Here is a 6,000-nt window from a genome sequence, read left to right as displayed (position 1 = left end):
TCCTGCGCGGCTCTAACATATCGATCTTCTCCAAACAATAGACTAACAGCTTGTTCGTCTAAGCAAGGTGCTTGACGAGTTTTGACGGTAGGAACCGTTTCTGGAGGAATGAAGTAGAAATCGTGAAAGATCTCGATTCCGGCTAGCTTCCTTTTGAGATAGTGCCAAGGTTCGGGAAATCCGTGAAAGAGTTCTAGACTTCCTTCCTTAACGAAGTATCCGTTTAGGGTGGGGAGATAGGGTCGCATTTGGACTCCTACATACTTACGGTTTTGAACTTGAGCAAGCATCTCGAGAACTTCCTCTTTAGTGGGTTTGTACCCTAGTCCAAGTGGTATCCTTTTTGAGTTGCCTTCCTTGTATGGTGCGAAGGTGTTTCTTCGGATAGGGTTTAAAGGCATTCCAAGGAAGTATCCCTGGGATTTGAGTATGTGGTTGACCACCAAGTTGGAGTAGGGATCATAGTATAAGGGTGCCAATTCAATTTCTATGCCGCTTATGCTTTGGAAGCCCCCAAGCTCATATACTGGATCCGCAAGGACTTGATTGTTTGACTTCTTTTCGATTATTGCCTTGATGGGTGGCGAAGTGATCGTCACCACTTTGCCATTTAATGGGATCTTGATCTTTTGATGAAGGGTGGATGTCACCGCTTTGGAAGCGTGAATCCAAGGTCTTCCTAGAAGTATGTTGAAGGAAGCTTCAATGTCCACTATTTGGAAGTTAACCTTTCGTTCAATTGGCCATGTGGCTATGGTTAGGTTAATGAGTCCTACTACCTTTTGTCGTGTGCCATCATATGCGCGAACACCTTGATTGGTAGGGGTCCAATCCGACTCTTTCATGCCTAGTTTGTATGCCGTTTTGAGGGGTATGACGTTGACCACGGAGCCATCATCTACCAAGGTCATTGGCACATTCTTCTTTAGACAAATGACGGTGATGTAAAGAGCCAAGTTGTGACTAGCGCCAAAGGGTGGCAAATCTTCGTCTGAGAAAGTAATAGGATTACTTAGCTTCAGTGTTTCTTGGAAGACCAAGTTGACTACATCGTCGGGTGTGGAGTTATGTGCTACACTTAGTTTGGCCAAGGCTTGCAGTAAAGCTTGGCGATGTGGGAATGAGCTTGCTACTAGTTGCCAAACTGAAAGATCAGCCTTTGTCTTCTGTAATTGCTTGAGCAAATGATCAGTGGAGTCATCTTCATTATCATTTGGTGTGATAACGTTGGTTGGACCATTTTGAGTGGTATTTTGATATGGGCGCCCCGAACGAGTTAGGTGGTCCACATCTTGGTCTTCACCATTTTGGACTATTTCTTTGACTCGGGAGTTTTCAATGAGATACTCGTCCTCGTCATCATCGGCCCATACTCCATTGATTGTAGCTAGTTCCCTCATTCTCATGATCTCGTCTTCTAATTGCGTGATTTGGTCGACTAGTTTATCAACCACGGCGACTATTTCTTACATAGGAGTATTTTGAGAGAAGATTAGTGGCACATGTTCTTTAGGTGTCGCGTTGGGGTCATGTAAAGTTGTCACCGCATTTTCCAATTCCCACACTTGCCTATCCACACTCCTTGCCCATGTGATGAAGTCGAAAATGGTAGGGGAGATGGTAGAGTAGAACTCTTCATTCTCAATCGCGTGGATCTCATCTTCAATTGGACAAATGAGGTGTGAACAATCTAAGGTAGATTCTTCACTTGTGATCACTAGAATCCCAAGAGGGTTCTGAGTGTTGTTGGGTTTACCTCCCGGCGGTATTGGTAGTCGACCATCTTCAATCATGTCTTAAAGCACATTTTTCAATTTGTAGCATTTTTCTGTGTCATGCCCCTTGCTGATACCCGTCGTTGTGAGTACCAAAAATAATATTTATATTTCCTATTAAAACTAACCTAGGCTAGTGGTAACAGGGTCGAACCACAAGGAGGCAAATGTAATTAATAATTGTCTAATTCAGTCTAAGGTAACAAATGTGGGGGTTGATTTGATTTGGTCTATGGCTAATAGCAATGAAAATTAAACTAAAGGAATATATTAAATCAAATATGAAGAAGGGTACTAGGATGGTCGGTTCACTATAGTTTCGGCGGCAGCATACTAAGCAGGTCTAAATCAAACACATGAGGTGGGAAAACAAGAGGTCCTCTCGGTCCACTCTTAACAGATAGCATCTTTCAATCTCGCTATAAGTCTCTAATATCACTAATACTGACTCTCGTCCTGAAAAGTGACTAACAATCTAAACTTTACCTATCTTTCGATCTCAGCATAGTTCAGTCATTTTAATTGGTGGTCAATCAACTGTCCCTATCTCTCGATCTAATGGGTCAGTCATATCTAAACATTCAACTAGTCGTGTGCACTCGATTCGTCGAATAAAGAATTAAAACAATTAAAACGAAGGTAAAACCTCACGTGGCCAGTCGATCGACCAGGTATGGCAGTCGATCGACTGACACGCGATTTCAGTCCATGTTAATTCTACGCCGCCTAATCTATAGTTCCCCTATATCCTAGCACGAATAAATTAGCTACTCATACTAAGAATGATAACGACAATAAAATTAATGAAATAAACCGAAGAATTCATGCTTGAAATAATAGAACAAACAATTAACATAAACGATGAATCGGTTTCGGGAAACTAACTAGCAATTATATCCTACAAAACGATAATAAAGCAAACTGAAATATTAGCAGAAGAATACCGATTGGAATTGCAGCGAGAGATCCAGAAACCGAATGCAAAAGTATTTGTATGAAACAATATTAAGAACCCTAATTATTTGATAAAGAACTGTCTGCTAAACTTGAATGAAAAATTAGATGTAAAACTCGATGTTCTAGGTTACGTTATATAGAATATAACGTAACATTATTCGCAAAACCTAATACGCCTTGGGCTTTCTATTCCTCAGTCTTTTAATTCTCGTCTGAAGTAGCGGCTTGGTCGATCGACTAAGCATGGCGGTCGATCGACTGAGTAGCAATGTACAATAGCTTCTGGAACCCGTGGGTTGGTCGATCGACTAAGCGTACTGGTCGATCGACTGCTTTAACTGGTACTTGACTTCTATAATCTCGTGGATTTGTCTTTTGGGCCTTGAAACGCGCACCAAGCTCGTTCCTTAAGTGAATACTTCACGTCAAATGCAATGCAGGATACTCGGGGACGGATTTAGCTTGATTTCTGCTGAATTCTTCACATTTCTGCATTAATGTACAAAGACACGAAAGTAGACGGAAATAGGGAAAATGGTAGCTTAAACTACACAAATGAGCTCTGAAATGCGTGTAAAATAGGGTGTAAAACATCATATAAATGACACGCATCAAACTTCCCCAAACCAAACCCTTGCTTGTCCCCAAGCAAGAACTAGACTCGATCTAATGACCTATTGGAACGAGTTCAATCTCAGAGCGAATTGCAAACTGTAAAGCCTAAACCATTTTAATGCAATAACCAACAATCAATTAGCAATTATGAATCATGCAACCGAGTTATGAAGTCGTTAAAAACTGCTGAACCATCGACTATAGAGACTTATCAAATCGGACTCTCGTGGGTCGCTCATATCACACATAAGCACAGGTGAATATATAAGAGGATAGAAAGAATTCATTTTGTAAAGACTCTCACCTAACTACGACCTATAAGAACAAGCCTGCAATATAATATGAAAGAAATCTCTATGACCGTACATATGCATTCCAACCGAACAAAAGACCATGACACATGCCGAGGTATATATATGGATATGTGAGGTATGGGTAAGAAGAGGCAAAACATTTATGGGAGAGTGGAGGTACAGGTGATCAAGCTAGTACCAAAACGGAACCATATGGCAACATCCAACTTCTTGCTCAAAATCAATCGAAACGGTGTTATAGCAAGCACAAAACTCACAATCTCCGAAATAAATATAATCAATCAACTCCCCATAAGATATAAATAAAACATGGGAGCAAAAATCGCCATAGAATAAAACTTAAATCATGCGAATTGATTTCTTTTTCTCTTTCTTCGGACCCCAGTCGATCGACCAGGTATGGCAGTCGATCGACCGTAATGAACAGTACAGAACTCTTTTTTTTTTCGAATCATTTTTTTCTTTGTATACTTTCCTTTTTTTTTTCTTTCTTTCTTCCCCTTTTCCATCTCTTCCATCAACATCTCAATCAAAGAGCAAATGCCACCAAAAACATAGTAACAATCCCAAAACTAGTCTACTAGCTTGACAAAGGCAGGCTAAATGTAGGATGTAGTAATCGGGACAAAAAAAAACTATTTTTGGCAGTGTGGAGCTTATGGGTAAAATGAGAAAAGGGAAACCTCTACCACATGCGTCAACAACCCACAAATCGAATGCATACAGGTATTAAGCAGATCAAGTTCATATTTATGCACATTTATGTAACATGTCTCATAAGGAGTACTACTCACAATCCTAGATAAACTGGTCATAGATGTCACCGGTTATAAGCTCTAAACCTCAGAAATATAAGTAGCTTGCCAAAAATCTAAGTCAAGTCTCAAGTCCAGCAAGAAATTTAACGAAAACTCGTAGACTATGCATATGATTCTACTAATAACATGTCAATTAAGCAAGGCTCAGGCAAAACAGCTGCAAATGCAATGTCATCATTGAGATACTACCGTTCCGACTCGACCTATATGCTAAAATAAACATGCATTTTTTTGAAATTTTTGAAATTTTTTCAATTTTTTGGAATTTTCTGTATTTATGAGAAATGAAATAAACAATGCAAAACAAAATGTAAACGTGAATGCAAGCAAATGAAATGCGACGCAAAACCCTTCCCCAAACCAAATCGCACAATGTCCCCATTGTGCAAAATCATGTAATGAAAGAAAAAAGAAACGGGAATTTGCGAGAAAATAAATAAATATGACAAGAAGTGAAACACGGGAACTCACAAGACTTTAAGCGCAGAAAAAAAAAGGAAACCTCCCCAAACCAGCGTGAGCTAGGAGGTTTCAGTAGCTAGCAGTGCTACCAATAAGTACCTGAAAGACAAAAAATACCACACATAAGACTGAGAAAGCAATAAAGAAGCGATATTTTGTGCATAATTGAGAAGAATAGAAGAAATAAATAATATGACGGAAGATAAAGTGGAGTAGAAAACTCCCTCAATTCCGCAAATCGACCAAACACAGCAGGGGAGAGGTCGTCACAATGTGTGACAAGAAGGCGGGCGGTCGATCGACCACATCACTCAGTCGATCGACCAAAGTGAAAGGAACAGTAGCTCCTGGAAACTGCAGACCAGTCGATCGACTATACAGACCAGTCGATCGACTGAAAATACTGCTCTAACTTCTGATTTCTTCGTATTTGCTCAATAAATCGAACTAATGAGGCCTATAAACCTGCAAATGCACAATAATACGCGCCCAAAAATTGCGCAAAACCCGAAGTAACCATCTAAAGAGTTTAAAATCCTAAGCAAATGTAAACGGCGAAGTTTCGCGCACACAAAACAATAAATAAAAAGGTTCAACGAAAGCAATAAATTGTACTCCCTCCATTCAACTCCACTTTGCAACATTGCCTTTTACACGGATATTAAGGGTGCTAATAAACAATGATAAAAGTACCATTCAACATAGTAATTCTGCTTTATTAGGGAAGAAATCAAGTAAGATTAAGCATATCATTAGTGGGTTAAAACTCCCTCCAAATTGTACTTCTGATTACATTTCCCCATCAAATGTGAGGGAACTTCAAATATTCTAACATTTCCCTCCAAAACCCATCAAATCAGCAACTTGAGTTGCTCCTTTACATAACCTGAGTTCATCCTACATTATTACACATTTCTTGAGCCAACAAAACTACACTCTACTTCCTCTAAATAAAATTACAGTTTCTTTCCTCTAAAAAATTTTACAGATTTCTGGCAACCAAACTTACAGTTTCAGTCCAAAAACTACAGTTTCAGTCCAAAAATTACAGTTTCAGTC

Source organism: Silene latifolia, chromosome 7 (genome assembly GCF_048544455.1).
Source record: "Silene latifolia isolate original U9 population chromosome 7, ASM4854445v1, whole genome shotgun sequence".
In the NCBI taxonomy this organism is placed as follows: domain Eukaryota; kingdom Viridiplantae; phylum Streptophyta; class Magnoliopsida; order Caryophyllales; family Caryophyllaceae; genus Silene; species Silene latifolia.
Note: the sequence above shows the minus strand (reverse complement) of the source record.